General features: G+C 35.3%; 1 pseudogene; it reads right to left on the bottom strand.

The window, feature by feature from the left end:
• LOC18771360 lies at positions 468–5,183 on the bottom strand (annotated as a pseudogene).

The raw sequence follows: 20,468 nt of genomic DNA, 5'->3' as shown, positions 1-20,468 counted from the left end.
AATCACAATCACTTGTATCAGTCTACCTGATACTATTTTAATAGGAGGAACCCTAGAAGCTCCGGGTTAGGTGTAGTAGCAACATATAGGCTACCAGAACAGAATGGACAATACGGTGCCTTCCCTTCTCAGCTCAATGGGGGTGTAAATTAAACGACAGTAAGACCGGAATGGGGGAGGGGTAATGCTTAAGATATCCAACAAAATTTGAAAATGTGTATAGCAACAAGATGTATTGATACAACCTAGTTACTGAAGAAAATTCAAATGCAAAACTAAGCCAATGAATGAAAAACTTAAGAGTTTGCAGTATCAATCCGTACAATAGATATTCCGGCAACAAGCTAATCTTTGAAGTTCTCGATCCATGACCAACGCCTACTGCACATAAAACTTAATCCACTAGCTTCATTCTCAGCACAGAGTCATCTCACATCCCTTCAACTCTTCAAAGGCCTTTCTAAATCTTAGCGTCTTCTTGTAAGAGAACTATTTTGCATGTCAAGCAACCTTTCAAGGGATACAAGAGACCAGATTTCCTTTGTTTGGACATAAACCTTTTGATTTAGAGAGTCGACTATTATGCTTACATTACCAAAGCTATATATTTGGTGACCATTATGCATCTGCCCAAGTTTAGGCCTAAATAGCAAACCATGTTGTTGCCCATAGGCTTCAATAACATCTTTCAAGCTCATCTCATTATCAATCCCATCAATGTGAGCAGTGCCACTCAAGTTTGCTTGTGCTGTTGCTGCTTTCTGTTATGCCTCAAATTGCCTTGCTCAAGCACCCCAAGTTAGCTAATATTCTCTTTCAAACCAGGTTGAACCACCTCCATACCCTCAACAGGCAGATTCATCATGTCAAGACCACAATTAAGCTGATATTGGATAATTTCATTTGTAAGAAGCTCCTCAGGAAAGATTTTTTCCAACCTTTATACAAATTCAGAACCTCTTCAAAGTTCGGGTTCAAACATAACCAGTAATACAAAACCTGTAACCACTTGCTGAAAAAAAAAACTCCTACATCATATCTACCATTAGATGAATTGGAATAGTAGAAGCCCAACTCTTCACCTAATTAAAGTGATCAAGTCTTTGATCTACAGGGTTCACTTGGAAGTCTTGTAGGACAAGTTGCAACTTGACTCCTATAAATCTATGCATAACCTTTTCCTAACTGGCTGCACTACAAAAAAAATCAGCAATAGTCACCTTTTTTTTCGTGACTTTTGAAAGCATTGGTCACCTTTATTGGTAACTAAAAGCTTTAGTAACGACGCAACTACAAATTTTGAGTTGGTGAGATTTGTGACCGTTAATATTGGCCTTTGTCACCATTAATAAAGAAAGTGACAAACAAAATGTTGACTTTTCAGTTACCTTTACACTTATTTTATTATTATTTTCATCTTTAATTAGTTTAATAATTTTCTGAATTATATATGTTTTAAATAATTACAATTTCCTTTTGATATACTTTAATGGCATAATAACAGTAATTCCTTTTTTTTTTTTCTGATAAGATAATAATAATAATTCCTTGGTATGCACTTCATGTGTAAAAGAGGCCACTAATATTATTATTTAATTAAATATAAATATTCAATTGATACATAGTGGTAATTAAGTAGTACAATATTTTCCTAATGAATAAAAAATTTGTACAGTCCTATACAAACAATAATACATACATGCCTAAGAAGACCTATAGCTGGTACTTTCTAATCCAAGCACTCCTCTGATCCGACCATACAAACAAATGATGCAACTGAAGTGTCCTCCATTCCTGCAATTGAAGTGTCCTCCATTCCTGCAATTGAAGTGTCCACCATCCCTGTAAGTAAATCCAAATGACAAAGAAAGAAAGAAAAGAGTCTCAAATACTAGAAGTTAGTAGATATCCAAGCTTAAGGAATTACAACCTCACCCTCTTCTTTTGTAGTTGGTAGCATCAACCGTTCATTTGTCTATGGTGAAGGGATCTGATCATTGTTTGTAGTGAACTAATAGTAGTTCACAGATCGTAGTTCAAGAAGAGGTTTGAGGTAGAACACGGGCATAGTTCAAATAGGGAAAGAAAGAGACAAGGGCAGATCAAAATAAAATAAAATCTAAGAAAATAGAAATCTTGTACTCATCTAAATGAATAACCCTAACCCACCAATGTAGGGAAGAGAAACCCAGATAAAACATCTTTACAACTCAGAAATAGAAAAAGGCGAATTACAAAGAGTATATTAATAAAATAGAATAAATTTAAATGGACTTGGGAATAGAGGCGCCTCTAGCAATTCCACCGCCCCTGCAGATGTTGTGGAATAAGAAGCCTTCGTATCTTAATGCATGTATTTAATTAAAAGTAGAAAACAAAAAAGCTTATACATAAAACAAAATACAAGGAAAGCCATGACTGTATTAAGCCCTACTCTAGCTCTCAGATCTGAGATATAACATCTCAGATTTGAGATTTAATCTAAAAGGACCGCCCAGAGCCAAAGAAACGTGCTAGAAAAACTAGGGAGATAACAAACTCTGTCAATAGCAAGGAGATCACCAAAAAAATGAAGGGATCGGGGTGAAAACCACCGGATCTAAAAAGAAAAAAGGGTTGCTGGGTTGTTTTGAGAGAGAAGAGCTTTCAAAAGAAAAGGGGTTGCTGGGTTGTTTTGGGTTGTCAAAAGCAAGCCCTTTAAAAATTCAACCGGATCAAGTAATCTCACACTTTAAAGAAAATGGGTTACTTTAATGGTTAACCATTGTAATATTTAATTCTTTTTTTATACGTATTTCCTTTTTAATGTGTTCTATACATATTTAATTGGATTACTATTTTCAAGGAAGATTATCCTCAAATATTATATTTAACAAATTACTATTCATGTGTCACTTGGTTTACATTTATTATATTTAAATCAATAGTCACCAATTATTTAAAGTGTGAGATAATTAGTCACAAATAATGGTGACTAGTAACCAAAGTCATTGACCACCCATTCAAATGTCACCAAAACTATTTTGTTGCTATAAAAATGTCACTAATGTTTTTTTTTTTTTTGGGGTAGTGTTGAATCAAACACCTTCTTCCACGGTGAGAGTATGCTATAGGCAAAGGCATAACTAGGGTGTCATGCATCGAGAACATTATTGAACTTGAAACGTATTGTGTGATACAATTCCTCCAACTTGTATCCCAAGAATGGTAGCCATTGAAGCACCCACACATGGATGGGAACAGTGTCCGGGTGAGGTTCCCACAAGACAACTGCGTCCTTTAATTTGGGAAAGACTAATGTATCTAGTATGGCATGAAGGACAGAAAAGGGTAGCAATTTCTCCCAAGACTCCAAAAAGCGAAGCATGGGTTCAAGGTCCTTGGCCTGCTAGATGTTGATGTCAGCAATCCTTACTGCGGGTACCACAACCTCGGAAACTAACTGGGTATAAAGCGACAACATCGTATTTCCCAAATATCAAGGTATTGTTCTCTTTCCCTCTCTTCATGAAGTAAAACCTTCCATGAAGATACCACATTCAACCCATGCGATGGGTTTCTAAGAGAATCTTAACCTTGAAACATCCTGAGAAACAGAGATAGAGCAAAAGAACATGCAATGCAAGACATGTTACATAACTTATAGCCGTCAGCATATCTCTTAGGACTCTAGCATCAAGGACTCTAGCATCAATGTTCCCATGTTATTCTCTTCTCCCAGTCAGTCTAACACACTCATAATATCCTCAAAGCTATCCAAGTGTTGCTTTTATCTGGCCACCTCCGTTGTCAGCCTCTCTTTCTCTTGGTTCAAGCTGATTGATGTGTCCCTCTCATTCCTCAGATCCCTATCAATCTTTTGGATATCGAGCTCAGCTGTTTATACCATAATCAACCAAGCACATTTGGTACTAGAGGACCAGTGCTCGAACAGACCCATAGCCTGCTGAAGGTAGGGCACTTATGGGAATCCCTAGGTATTAGTGACCTCAGTTATCAAAGACACCTTCCTTTGATGTAACAATTACCTGCCGAAGGTGATTGCCGAAGCTCTTAGTTACATAACTTAAGCCTTAGACATGTGTCGCCACCATGAGAACTTGCACAAAGTCCCACATCGAAATTTTGTGCAAATTCTCACTTTCACTTCTCCATGAAAAAAGAATAGTGCCCAAGTAAAAAAGGGTAATTACTTTTCACCTTTATTGTTACTCTACCAAAATTACCGTATATCCCATATTTGTTGACTTAAGCATCGGAGAGCCTTCGGCAGGTACCACACCAGTACTTAAAGCTTGATGATCGCTTCTTCCCTCTTTCTTATGTAATATCTCTTTGTGACCGAATGCCTCTCTTTGTTGAAGGTCCACAACCCCCTTTGTCCTGTTGAAGACTCAACACTCTTTCCATCTAAGTTGACACCCGATTTTGGGCGTTAATAGTTTGACATCATTTGTGACAAAAGACTCCTAAATCTCATGCATCTACTAATTCTACTAGCTCCTTCGCCTATTCGACCTCGTCCCCACTTTCGCCCATCACACTCCGAAATGCCGAGTGATACTAGCCTTGACACTCAGCGGCACACCCTTCATGTGGAGTCCTCCAGAAGGAAACCTTCGACTAACATGCATCTCCAGCCTGAAGTGGAGCGACTTCATGCTAACGTTGCTAAAATGACGGAGATTTACAACCACCTCTATAAAAAAATGTTGAGTTGGAGCATGAGTGCCGAATCTTCAAGCATAACTAGGAGAATACTCACCACCAACTCCCTCAGCATGACATCACCCAGGGTATCAAGCACAACTTGCCGAGCCAGCTGGCCATCTCCCTTCATAGCACTCCAACGCAGCCTAGGTCTGACAAAGGTAAAGGCCACCTTCATCCTGATGCAACCAAGTCACGACCTCTCCAAATTTCCCCACCCAGGAACCAATCTCATGGCCCAACCAATATTTACAAAGACTGTAGGGATCACATCTCGGACCTCTAGTAGAAGCCCACCCCGATTCCTATAGATCTCGAAGACCCACGAGTCGATCACCTTGGCCTTCTGTCGAAGCCCACCCATCACCCCACCCAGGAGGTTGGTGATTCTGTAGATTGGGAACCTTATCACCCTGAGGATTGGGAGCCTTACCATTCCGACGCTTTTGGAGAATGGGAAACTTATCCACCATCACTCCCCCAACACCACAAATCTTCAGTATCCGACACCTTTCCTCATACCAATCTGGCCATGTGACTTTTATTTGAGAAGATTTTCTGTCTCGAGGATGAGCAGTAATACAACCATCATCCCATTTGGACCAAGCCACACCCTGGTCCCTTCAGCAAGAGTATCCTCAACTATCGGAAGGAAAAAAATGTTCAGCCACTTCGCATCGCCTTCCACACGGGTAATGAAGACCTCCTGACCTACATCCATTCCTTCTAGTCTGCCTTAAGATGCAAGGGTCTTAGTGATGAAGTCATGTGGCTGCTGTTTCAAAATGATCTGACTTATCTTCAGCAACGTGTTCCTTACCAACTTTCCACTCAATTTCGAGAAACCATTGAACCTATTATCCATATCAGCACGCAATATAAAACCACAAGAGAAAGTTAGGATGATGATAATATTTATCAATACAATACCCATAAGTTGCAGACACATGCATGCAACATAAACACACAGAGACTCACAGACAGATATAAAAGAAAAAACCATACATAAACCCCAGATAAAGATAAATTTGATGTTATAATAATATAGAAACTCTTACATAATAATAGAGACTCACGGACATAAAAGAAAAGACTAAATATGTTTTTTAAACATTTTGTCCATTTTCTTCTTCTTCTTTGTAACGACTACTATGTCGATGAAAAACAATATAGTTTTCACATTGGAGATGAAGAAGTTAGGCTTGTCCTCAATCATAACTTTTCGGATATTCCACAGATCTCTATCGAAAGTGATAGGAAAATCTGGATACTTTGCCATATATGCTTTCACCTTCTTCAACTCATTTGCGATTGAGTAGGACGACTCGCTGTTTTCGGAGCCTTCATTCTTCTTTAGAGAAACTGGGGGACTCTCTCTCTTCTTCTCCGAGAAGAATAGGAAGTAGAGATATCGAAAATGCCTCGCATCGTTCAAATGGAGGATAGGAATTTGACTGTCTTATAATTTCGTGTAATGCTCTGTTAAAAACATTATATTTCTCATGCCAAATATGAATTTCATTCATTTGGAGTGATATGTGTTGTGTGCTGATAGGGATCAGAGGTTCGATAGTTTCTCAAAATTGAGTGAAAAGTGGGTAAAAAACAAGTTGCTGGAGATAAGCCAGATCGTTTTGAAAAATGGGAACTGGTCGAATATTTCAACTCCAAATGTAGCTTTGTGGGCCAGTCACAGACCACCTTCGGCACCTCCCGACCCCTTATACCCTTCTATTCGGGTAAAAGCTTATCTCATGCCCAACTATTACACTCCAACCAAAGATATCCAGGGTGGTTAGAATTTCAAAAGAAAGGATGGCTTCCAATGATGCTTCAAAATTGGGAAACGAAGCAGGAACTTAAACACCTATCTGTCCGGCGGCACTAACCCTCCAAAAATGTTGAAGGGTACATTTTCTTCTTCTTCTTCGTAACCACTGCTATGTAGTGAAAAATAATATAGTTTTCACATTAGAGATGAAGGAGTTAGGCTTGTCCTCAATCACAACTTTTCAAATATTCCACAGATCTTTATCGAAAGTGATATGAAAATCTGGATACTCTGCCATATATGTTTTCACATTCTTTAACTCATTTGTGATTGAGTCGGACTGCTCGCTGCTTTCATAGACTTCATTCTTCTTTAGAGGTTCAATGGTTTCTCAAAATTGAGTGGAAAATGGGTAAAGAACACGTTGCTGGAGATAAGCCAGATTGTTTTGGAAAATGGAAACCGGTCGAATACTTCAATTCCAAACGTAGCTCTGTGGGCCAGTCACAGATCACCTTTGGTAACCCGTCACAGTCTTCGGCACCTCCCGACCTTTATACCCTTCTGTTTGTGTAAAAGCTTATCCCAGGCCTAACCATTACATTCCCACCAACGATACCGGGGGTGGTTAGAATTTCAAAATAAATGATGGGTACCAGCGACCCTTCAACATTGGGAAACGAAGTAGGCATTTCAACACCTATCGAACCGGTGACACTCAATATAGTTTTCACATTAAAGATGAAGGAGTTAGGCTTGTCCTCAATCGCAACTTTTCGGATATTCCATAGATCTCTATAGAAAGTGATAGGAAAATATGAATACTCTACCATATATGTTTTCACGTTCTTCAACTCATTTGCGATTGAGTCGGATGGCTCGCTGCTTTTGAAGCCTTCATTCTTCTTTAGAGAAACTGGGGGACTTTCTCTCTTTTTCTCCAGGAAGAATAGGAAGTAGAGATATTGAGTGGAGGATAGGAATCTGACTGTGTCTTATAATTTCATGTAATGCTTTGTTAAAAGCATTATATTTCTCTAGTCAAATTTGAACTTCATTATTTTGGAGTGATTTGTGTTCTATGCTGATATGGATTAGAGGTTCGATGGTTTCTCGGAATTGAGTAGAAAGTGGGTAAATAATAAGTTGCTAGAGATAAGCCATATCTTTTTGGAAAATGAGAACTGGTCGAATACTTCAACTCCAAACGTAGCTCTGTGAGCCAGTCACAGACCACCTTCGGCAACTAGTCACAGGCTTTGGCACCTCTCAACCCTTTATACCCTTTTCTTCCCCCAACCATTACACTCCTACCAACAATACCTAGGGTAGTTAGAATTTCAAAAAAAGGAAGGCTACCAGCGACCCTACAACATTGGAAAACGAAGCAGGACTTCAACACCTATCAATCCGACGACACTAACCCTCCGAAAATGTTGAAGGGTACATTTTCTTCTTCTTCGTAACCACTGCTATTTTGGTGAAAAACAATATAGTTTTTCACATTAGAGATGAAGGAGTTAGGCTTGTCCTCAATCATAAATTTTCGGATATTACACAAATCTCTTTCGAAAGTGATAGGAAAATATGGATACTTTGCCATATATGTTTTCACATTCTTCAACTCGTTTGAGATTGAGTCAGATGGCTCGCTACTTTTGGAGTTTAGAGAAACTGAGGGACTCTCTCTTTTCTTGTCCAGGAAGAATAGGAAGTGGAGACATCGAAGATGCCTCGCATCGTTCAAGTGGAAGATAGGAATCTGACTCTGTCTTATTATTTCACGTAATGCTTTGTTAAAAGCATTACATTTCTTTAGCCAAATTTGAACTTCATTCTTTTGAAGTGATTTGTGTTGTGTGCTGATATGGATCAGAGATTCGATGATTTCTTGGAATTGAGTGAAAAGTGAGTAAAGAACACGTTGCTAGAGATAAGCCTTTGGAAAATGGGAACTGGTTGAATACTGTAACTCCAAACGTAGCTCTGTGGGCCAGTCACAGATCATCTTTGGCAACCCATCACAAGCTTCGGCACCTCCCGACCTCTTATACCATTTTCTTTGGGTAAAAGCTTATCCCAGGCCCAACTATTACACTCAAACCAACGAAATCCATGGTGGTTAGAATTTCAAAAAAAAGGAAGGCTACCAACGACTCTTCAACATTGAGAAACGAAGCAGGCACTTTAACACCTATCGGTCCGACGGCACTAACCTTTCGAAAATGTTAAAAGGTCCATTTTCTTCTTCTTCTTCGTACCACTGCTATGTCGGGGAAAAACAATATAGTTTTCATATTATATATGAAGGAGTTAGGCTTGTCCTCAATCACAAATTTTTAGATATTCCACAAATCTCTATCGAAAGTGATAGGAAATTTTGGATATTCTGCCATATGTGTTTTCACATTCTTCAACTCATTCGTGATTGAGTCGGACAGCTAGCTGCTTTCAGAGCCTTCATTCTTCTTTAGAGAAACTGGGAAACTTTCTCTCTTTTTCTCTGAAAAGAATTGGAAGTAGAGATATCAAAGATGCCTCGCATCGTTCAGTGATGGATAGGAATCTGGCTACATCTTATAATTTCATGTAATGCTTTGTTAAAAGCATTATATTTCTCTAGCGAAATTTGAACTTCATTCTTTTTAAGTGATTTGAGTTGTGTGCTGATATGGATCAAAGGTTCGATGGTTTCTCGGGATTGAGTGGAAAGTTTGTAAAGTACACATTGCTGGAGATGAGCCAAATCGTGTTGGAAAATGGGAACTGGTCGAATACTTCAACTCAAAACATAACTCTGTGGGCCAGTCACCGACCACCTTTGGCGACCCGTCACATGCTTCAGCACCTCCCGACCCCTTATACCATTCTCTTCGGGAAAAGCTTACCCCAAGCCCAACCAGTACACTCCAACCAACGATACCCAAGGTGGTTAGAATTTCAAAAGAAAAGAAGGCTACCAACGACCCTTCAACATTGGGAAACGATGCATGCACTTCAACACCTATCGGTCCAGCGGCACTAACCCTCCGAAAATGTTGCAGGGTCCATTTTCTTCTTCTTCTTAGTAACCATTGCCATGTCGGTGAAAAGTAATATAGTTTTCACATTAGAGATGAAGGATTCTAATATTTGGTGGAATTAGAAAAAAAAAAATATATATATATATATATATGCAAGGTTATGCACACAAAATCTCATAGGGTAATCAACAAGCAATGGAATATAAAAAAGAAGTGAACGATTCTAATATGACAAACCACCCAATATATTTTTTAATTCATAGCCATGGATCCTACCAAGCAAATAAATGAAAATTTTAAAAATGCATAGATAGAGATGCAGTGTTCATCTTAAAAAGCTGCGGTGTAGATATAGATAAGTTGATAAGGATAATTGAGAAATTAAAAGGAGAAGAATGATCAAATTGTTGGGGTAACTTACTCCGAACCCCTTTCTATTCCTAGACAAATGCTAAGTCTAGTTTTCCTAGTAAGTATAGATCCGGAATTTGAGTCTGTAATCACATACTCACCACTTCAATGTTGTATTCTTTCAATATAGTTAAAAACATTATATTCAGCCAGCTTACCTAGCTAGCAAATGATCAAAGGAAAAGCTACAACATGCATGAGATGAGATGAGATGAGAAATCCAAATGGAGAAATCCATAAAAAGAGAAATTAAGAGAGAGAAATCATGAAGAACTGAAACCCCAATGCCCCAATTTCATTCTACACAGGTGAACTTACCACCAAATAGAGGTGCCAACAACAAGAGGAACGAGACAAAGGTGCCGACGACAAGAAGATCGATTGTGATGGTGACGACCAGTGGATGTGAAAGGAGGAGCGGTGACTCTCTTGTACCCTGGTTGCAGTAAGTACACAAAGTTGTCGACTTTAGTGAAGTTATATAATTTGAAAGCAAAACATGGGATGAGTGATGTATGTTTTACAGAATTATTGATAGTTCAAGGAGATTTGCTTCCACAAGGAAATAAAATACCTTCCTCTATGTACAAGGCAAAAAAAACTCTCTTTCTTTAGGTATGAGTTATGAGCAAATCCACGCAAGCCCCAATGATTGCATCTTTTATAGGAAGGATTATGAAGATTCAACTAATTATCCTACTTGTGGTATGTCAAGGTGGAAGGAAGGCAAATATTCAATCTTGAAAGTGGGTGTGCTAGCAAAGGTGGTGTGGTATTTTCCACCAATACCTAGGTTTATAAGGATGTTTCAATCACATAAGATAACTAAGAGTTTGACTTGGCATGCTGATAGAAAATCAATTGACGGTCATGTGTCTCATCCTGCAGATTCCTCGTCTTGGAAACTTGTTGATGATAAATGGCCCGAGTTTGGTACAAAGCTGAGAAACTTGAGATTGGCTTACTCATATGATGGATTCAATCCCCACAGTTCTTTAAGTAGCAAATACAGTTGTTGGCCAGTTATGTTAGTTACACATAATCTCCCACCATGGCTATGCATGAAACGAAAGTTCATGATGTTGACCTTATTGACTTCCAGTCCTAAACAACCCGGAAATGATATAGACGTCTACTTAGAGCCTTTAATTGATGATTTAAAATATTTGTGGGATGGAATTAGAAGAGTGTATGATGCACACATAGGAGAATACTTTATACTCAGAGGAGTATTACTGTGGACAATCAATGATTTTTCTGCCTATAAGAACTTATCTGGTTGTGTCGTTAAAGGATATTAAGCTTGTCCAATATGCAGCGATGATACACCTAGTCACAGGTTGAAAAATGGCCACAAATTTTGTTACATCAGGCTAGAAAATGGTTACCAACATATCATCCATATCGGAGGCAGTGTGCATCTTTTAGTGGGAAACTTGAATATGGCACTCCTCTCGAGCCATTAACCAGAGAAGAATTGTTGCTGATTGTTGAATGTATTAATTACAAATGGGGCTCGAAAAATGGGGAAAATGTTGGTGAGAATGATGGTGACAGAGTTTGTTGGAAGAAGAAATCAAAATTCTTTGATATCAAGTATTGGAAATACCTTCCTGTGAGGCATGTCCTAGATGTTATGCACATTGAGAAGAATGTTTGCGATAGTATCATTGGTACATTGCTGGAGATCCTGGAAAAAATAAAGATGAGATTGCTACTCGGTTAGATTTATTGAACATTGGGGTCAAAATTGATTTGCAACCTGAGTATGGAGAAAGATGTACTCGCTTGCCTCCAGGGCCTTAGAATTTGTCAAGAGTAGAGAAGAGAGCGGTTTGCAATTCTTTTCTATGGTATGAAGGTCCCTAAAGGTTATTCTTCAAATATAAAAAATCTTGTATCTTTAAAAGATTCAAGACTTCTTGGCCTTAAATCTCATGATTGTCATGATTGTCATATCTTGATGCAACAATTGCCCCCTGCGGCAATTCATTCTATTTTGGAGAAGCCTGCAAGGTATGCAATAGCTCGATTGTGCTTCTTCTTCAATGCTATATGTGCAAAGACAATAGATGTTTCCAAGCTAGATAAGTTGGAAGACGTTGCTCGAGAAATACTTTCCCCCTTCATTCTTTGATATCATGGTTCATCTAATAATACATCTTGTCAGAGAAATTCGTCTATGTGGGCCAGTTTGTTTTAGATGGATGTATCCGTTTGAAAGATATATGAAAGTGCTAAAGGGGTATGTTTACAACCGTACTCGTCCTGAAGGTTACATTGCTGAGCGGTATATAACTGAAGAAGTTGTAGAGTTTTGCACATAGCATTTATTTGATGTTAGTACAGTTGGAGTGCCATCAAGCCAGAAGATGGGAGTTTCAAAGCCATTATCAGGTTGCACAGTGAGCTTAGTTGATCGGGACCTGTTGAACCATACACATCTATATGTCTTGGAGAATACGGAGGGAGTCCTACCTTATACCTAATATGAGTTTTGTTCTTTAAGTAGCCATTTAAAATTATTCCTTATGTTTATCTTATATACAAGGGACCGTAATGCTTTATTTTTTTCGTATCAATGTAGAGAAAATATGATCCACATCAAGACCACTTATCCAAAATTTAGAAAGAGAACAAAGTGGCTGCACGATAAGCACAATAGCACTTTCATTTAATAGCTACGCTTTAAGTTATATGTTATTGAATAGCATATTGAACTTTTAATTTTCTTCTTTCTATGTTAGATTGAATTAAGATATATGATTAATGTGGAGGTTCAAAGTGAACTTAATGGGGAAGACAATAATGGAGTACCAGAAAATTTGAGGTGGCTAGCAGCTAGTCCAAGCATGGCAGTGCCATCATATAGGAGCTGTCTTATTAATGGTGTTAAATTTAACATCAAGGCACAAGATGATGTGCGAACTTTCCAAAATAGTGAAGTTTATTTACTTGCAAATACTATGCAAGTTGCTAGTGCCAAGGATAAAAACCCTATTGTCTCCAATATGGGTTCTTATGGTGTCATTCAAGAAATTTGGGACCATGACTACCAAAATTTTAGAATCCCAGTCTTTAGGTGTGATTGGATAGATAACACTTCAGACCTTGTAGTCAACGAACTTGGATTTACCCTTGTAGATACGAGTAAAATTGGACATAGGAATAACCAATTTGTTATGGCTTCTCAAGTCAAACAAGTATTTTTTGTTAACGACCCAATGCATCATGGTTGGTCGGTAGTGTTATTAATGCCTCATAGAGAATATAATGATGTTATTGGTGATGATGTGCTAGGTGATATTAGAATTGAGTGTGAGCCATTTACTAGAAGGATACCAAATGTTGACATATTTGATGACCTAGTTGGTGAGTTTGGGAGTGAAAATATTAGAGATGGGTGTGAAAATATATGGATTGATTGATTGTTGTAATGTATGACATTAGTTGTGCAGTTAATTGTATGACATTAATTAATAGCTCTGTATGACATTAATTTTGCAATAAATTTCAATGTTTGACATTATTCTCATCAAATTTTCATTATGCAGGCTTTGGGCACGACAAATTCAAAATTAAAATACTGGGTTAAAGGTATAAAATATGACGGTCTAGTTAACAAATCTCAAAAACAGACGTTTAAAACATAACCAACGTCATTTGTTTACAAACGACGTTGAATGACTATGCAAAAGACCGTAAAGAAATAAAAACTACCATTTGAAAAAGAAAACACGTCGGTTAATTAAAATTAAATTACACGTGGCTAATAGATATTAACAACGACGATCATGAAAATAATGCACATCATAGATTTAAGAATAACACGACGAAACAGTTCTCCAACTGACAAATTTTTGAAAAACACTACTTCCACCGATAAATAATTACCGTCGTCTAAAGAGGGCAATAAAGGCAACTCAGTTCCATTAACTGTTGTGATAGCTCTTCTGCATGTCGGTTAGGCTAAAATATTTGACGTCTCAGAGAATACACACATCAATGAGGGTTATAAAAGCGACTTTTAAAAGGGAAACCACGTCCAGTCCTATACAAAAACCAACGTGGTGAGTGAAATAACAATGTCGAAAAATTGTATTCTAGGGAGGTTGTAAAAAGATTAACTACAACCTTTAATTTACATTAACCGTTGTTCAAACTCTAATCAACGGCGTTTTATTTCCTATTTACGCCGTCAACATCATTTTTAACGATTGTGGGTAAACACTTGGGTAGTGGTTAGGGTTTGTTACGTCGAGGTGTAATAAAATTGTGCCATGTTAAATTATTCAGACGTTAGTGTTTTAAAACAAGCATCGTCTAACGTTGTCCAAGTGACTTTTTTTCATCATTTAAACGTTGGTTCTCGTAAGAAACAGTCGTGGAATACCTTTAACAAGATGATGTTTTCCAAGGTGGCGACATGGAATATGTTAGACGTCAGTTTTTTTTATTTTTTATGCCATGTTAAATTATTCAGCCGTCTAAGATTGTCGGTTTTTTTAATTATTATTTACTTTTTTGTTATAGATTTTAGACGTTAGTTTTTTTATTTTGTAAACGTAGTATATATTAACCACGACGGTTTTGACGTTTTACATGACGATATTTTTTCAAATAGAGACGTGGGTAACTTTTTTTACGTTGGCATGTATGTAGTTCTTGACATGTAACACGCGTTAGACGTCCGTATTTTCCTAAAACCATCGTCTAAGGTTGTCAAAGTTTTCCTTTTTCGATGTTTGCATAGTAATTAGACGTTGGTTTTTATTTTGGTATGACGTTGTATGTCTTAACGATGGCATTTTTTGCCATCGTTGTTTTATGTATCAAAAGATGGCGGTCGATTTCACGACGGTTTAAAAATCTTCTAGACGGCGGTGGATTCCCGTCGTCTATTCCAATTTTTGTTGTAGTGATAAGGCTCTTTTTAATCAACTTTCCCTACAAAAACCAAATATAAAGGGAATAAAAATATAAGAAATAAAGCACTTATCACAGTATACCCTAACTTGTTGAGTTAGAGGAAGAAGACTGAAGGTGTAACCTGCAAAAATAAAAATAAAAACCGCACTTAACTAAAGATAACAAAATGTCTATATATTGTAAACTTTGGAGAACACGGTGACCGATTTCACTAAATTTTTTACTTAGTGACCAAATTGAATTTTCATGTAAAATCCAATAACCAAAAAAGTATTTAACCCTTTTATTTTTAATTTTAAAGGCATTTGGGTATGTTCAAGTGAGTTTTGACTATATTTGAAATAATTTATAAAAACTAACATTTATAGGAAAACCCTTGAGATTATTTATTTCTTTGCAATCCATTTTCCTTGATTGCAAATCAACTTCAATGCTCCGTTTTTTTCTTCTTCTTTTTTTCTAGCGTGCTCCTTTTTTTTTTTTGGCACGACAATTCATCATTTATTTTTATTGTGAAAATTTGACGCCTAACATATATATATTTTTTGTCAAACATTAGAAATATCATTGATAAAAATCAAAAGGCTCGATTACAATAATCACACAGGCAATCAATAACTTGAACCCATATTTAGACCCAAACATATGATATTACGATAATTGCCTTGGTTTTAATCATTATGTTACTGGGTCACTTTGACTCATGATATTATACAAATTTGTTGTTTCAGGTAACGAGTACATTCATGGGGATGGGAAGATATTTATTTAAAGGTTGATTAAATAGTTTGTTTCCACATTTTTTGAAAGCAATTGAACTTTTTTTTTTACTCAGATGACGTTAAGCATACGTGTAAAACAAGCTTATATTTATGAATTAAAATTTGCATCAATAAATCCATATGATGTTTATTTAATTTTAAAATGGGAAAATTTATTGCCTCAACTCGCGTCGCAGATTCGCATGCAATATTTCAGTATAATATTGTTCTTGAATTTGGGGTGTGACAATTTTTACTGTAAAATAGATAATATATTATGTGTTATATAACTAAGGGAAAATTGTAGAGAAAGGCAATAGAATTTGTGTCAATCAACTTGCATCTCTCATCCTGATAAGATCAATTATTTATAGGCTTACAATTATATGAAGACATTAACAACTCATAAATTACAAGCTCATAACTATAATATTTAGTGCATAGGTTATATAGAATTAGAATTAAAAAGGGTGAATGCTAAGAGGTATGGTGGTCATCCACCAACTCATGCATTTACAACACTCCCTCTTGGATGTCCGACATAGTTGCCTCATTAAAAACCTTGCTCGGAAAACCTAATAGGACAAAACCTAAGCAAAGGGAAAAAGAGTGCAACATTCTTCTGGATCATTGATATGGTGTTGGATGCCCTTATGCAGCCTCTTTAAAACCTTGATAGGAAAATCCCGGTGGGACAAAAACCTAGTTGAAGAGAAAAGAGTATAGCGCGCATATGTCCTATATGTAGAAAATTGTTGAATCCTTCCCCTGATGACAACAAACTTGAATTATTTGTAGATACAACACAAATGATATTAATATCTCATTTTCCTCTTGCAGAAAGAGCTTTGGTAATGCTTTGTATAAAAATTTCTTCAATATCATCATTGGAGGATGTATGTGTCTCATGCCTTTGAATCCCATTTGAGGTTAAAGTAATACCAAAAATATCTAGACTATTTTCAAAAATTCTTTCACATTAACAATTCTTAAAATAACATCATATTCTATAATATCATCAAAATAATAATATAAGCAAACTCATACGTTACCGTTACGAGGACAAGAATATAAAATTGCATAATGTAATAAGCTATTCATATAAATTTTTGTATACTATGCTAGCATGTTATAGGCTCTTCAAGAGACCTAAAGATTCTGACAAGTTCTTAAAAAATTTAAATAAGTTGCAACGATATTGAACTTGAATTCGAATTCATAACTCAATCAATACACTCACTTAAGGCAATCAGATCATTTTTATTTCATGAAAATTAAGTATAGGCATTGAGCTTCAGGCTCCTTAACTTCTTAGAGATTTTCTTTCAATGATTTATATAATGTATTACATTTTACATCTCTCATAATTTATTCCTATGTATTCTTCAAAAGATCGCTTATGGTAATATGCTTAACTTCATAATCTTTTTATATTTTCATATAAATGCAACTTGCAAGCCTGCATAAATATGCAGTGACATGCTTCGTAAGAAGAACCATGGTTGCATCTATATAATATACTAGGAGAATATCATAAATATTCCATGTCTTTACATGGATACAATTTGCCATATCAAGTGATTTTATTTCACTTCATCACAAACACCGATTTGTAACTTGTACAATTTCATATCTTTTGGTGTTCGAACTCTAGGTCTGTTCTTCCACGTTGTTCCAAAAATATTCAATTTTACTGGACTACCTCTTCCAGTTTGGCCAATCTTTCTTTACATTGTCGACAATCATAATAAAACGCGGATCAATATCATCATAACCCTTGATAACTTTGGTGTGTACTATATATAAACAGTATCATTGATGATCATCAATTTATAAAAACCCACATTTCTCTTTATGCATACATAAGATATAGACATTTTCATAGTCACTAGGTACCCGTGCTTCTTCAAGTGCTTTCATTGTTTTCAAATGGACTTATATCTTCTTATAAGACTGTATCTCGTCCGAGATTAAATATATAGGAAATGTGGATATTTCATACAGAATTATATTATTTGGGTTGCTTAGATTTTTTAATATAATCTAAACTTCAACGGAGCCAATTGTGGACTACTTAGGCACACAACTAGATAAATCATTTGCCACCACTTTAGATTGCCTAATTAGGACATCAATATTTTGGTGTGATTTGTCACTTTAGCTGTGTTTTTAAATGCTTCTTGCATTTGACTTGCAATCTAAGATTGCAATTTCTTTTATACCTTACTTTTACATTAGGTGGTACAAAATTTTGATGAAACATTAGAATGCATTTCATAGCAATTCACGTCGTTCTTCAGGAACAACCTTTTCTCCCCTAACGATGGGAAATTGGGCTCACCAAAATAATGCTATTTGATTGGAGTGGTAATGTTGTCCTTCAAGGACCAAAAATAAATAATATAAAGATGATAACGTAAACAAAATCTTCAGATTCGCTCCATATATAGTGTAACATAAATACCATGGTCTTCAAAACTATTCAATCAAAAAAATAAAATTTTCACGTCATAAATTATTACAGATCAAAGAACATCTTGTTCTTATCAGAAAATGAGTTCATACGAAGCAAATTATGATTAACATGTTTGTGGCACGAGGCCATAAGTATCAGTCATGTTTATTCATAATTTTAACATTAACTCCATTGTGTGTATGTATAAAGCTATGTCAATTTCTTTTGGACTAAGAAATATCAAACATTGTAAGAATATAATTTGAAATGTTAATAGCTTTTGGTCAGGTTTGCAGAACCTAATATGATATTTACCAAAATGAGTGGTAATTAAACTCAAAAATAATTTTCAACTCAAATAGTTGTTTGTGTTGTTTCACTAACAATAAATATCATAATTCTTAGAGGCTTTGTCATACAAGACCCTCCCTTTATACTATTTAACTTCAAAAATATTTTACTTCCGGGATAATGTGTAAGTGACATTTGTTTCCGAAAATGATATCAAGCTTACATTCGCTTTAGTAAATTATGTATGTTTATATTTCTTCAAGAAATAATAGATTCAATCATATGAAATTTGTGGATGCATAATAAAGACTTTTAATTTTAAATTTTTTTTTTCCCCAAGTTTATTAAAACTTCAGGTTTTGAATTAAGTATGTCATTGCAAATAGTTCAGTTTTTTATAATCTCAAATTAAATTTTGTATTTCAAATATGTATAATGAAACTTCTAATTTCAACTAATTGCTTAACATGAAACTTCTAGTCCAAATAAGATATAAATAAATAATTTACAAAGATAATAAAGTAATACTAATTAAAAAAAAAACTTACAATAATAATCACACCGAGTTCTAAAAATATGATAAAATATAAAACATAAAATAGAAGGTTATAAGATAAGTTGAATATATCGAACGGTTCTAAGACAAATTTAATTTATAGAATTACATGTTCTAATATGAAGATATTTGTAAATTTTTATTATAAACTGAAAATTTAAAAAGTTTCGAACCACAAGTTTTAAAGTATAGAACTTCGGATTCTAGCGAGTCATATAAATAAGTAGGTTACTATAAAAGCATCCTATTATGAAGAATTTACTTTGTAAGAGAGTGAGGCTCCCCTACAGGAGCCGAATTTCTGGCTATAGACTGAATTTGATCTTGAAATTCAAAAAGATCACATCAAAGTATTGATTTTAAGAAAAATATGTAATGATGAATCAAAGGTCTTTCAAGCTCAATTTGATAGCAATAGCATAGATATGATAATTGAAGAACTTCATGTTCCAATTAGATTGTGTGATATAGAACTACATTTTCTAATCAAATATAAGAATAATAAAAACTAAGAACCAATGAACTTGAAAGTTCCAATCTTTTGATTTCATTGTGGAAAACATGATAAAGAAAAAAGAAAAAACGTTTGATTATGAACTTTAGGTTTAATTAACATTTTATATATGTTATGCTAGAACTGTAGGTTCTTGACATGATATGCACTATAGGTTCATATTAATATTAATCTCAATAGACAATTATGAACTTTGGATATATATTAACGTATATGTGAAACTTCAGGTTCAGGTGACTATATCAAATTAAAAAGAATACCTGGTTTTGAACTGCAGGTCCAAATTTGTAGTAATATGATGTTGTTCAAGGTAATAAAATAAACCGATATAGAAGACATGAAATCTAAATAATGTTGGAACTTCAGGTTCTTAACATGATGTATATTTTTCAGCCCAAAATCATAATATATATGCACTTGTTGAAATATCGATTTGGAGGTTGACACAATTAGAACTTCAAGTTCTAGAATTTACCTATTTTAATGTACATGATGTGGCCGAAACTTATAGTTTGGATTAGACATAATAAGAACTTTAGATTCTAAGATATTTGAACTTTAGTTGATATGAGGAATTTCAGGTCCTTAAATATAAATTATTGAAATGAAAACAAATAGCTTAATATAACAACAAAAATAAAATAATAATTAAAATACTGGAATAAAATAAATTGTTGGAACTTCTGGTTCCAAGTTAGAGAAAAATCAAAGAACTCCAAGTCTTGTTTTGCTTTATGAGAATTGCAGAACTCCAAGTCCTTTTATAGATATTATATGGATTGAGAACTAAGATACTTCTGGTCTTTATTTAATTATATAATTTAGGGATCGGGTCTTTGCATAAAATAAAAATGAAACTAAAGAAAAGAACTAAGTAAAAATAAAATAGAACAAAAATTAAAATATTACAATAAAATAAAATTTTGAAACTTCTGGTTCCAATGAAAAATAAATCAAAGAGCTTCAGATCTTCGTTTGCCTTTTAAGAATTGGGGAACTTCAAGTCCACAAATATTTATATTATATGGATTGAAATCTAAGGATCTT

Source organism: Prunus persica, chromosome G7, assembly GCF_000346465.2.
Source record: "Prunus persica cultivar Lovell chromosome G7, Prunus_persica_NCBIv2, whole genome shotgun sequence".
Classification (NCBI taxonomy): domain Eukaryota; kingdom Viridiplantae; phylum Streptophyta; class Magnoliopsida; order Rosales; family Rosaceae; genus Prunus; species Prunus persica.
This window is presented reverse-complemented; position numbering and strand designations above follow the sequence as displayed.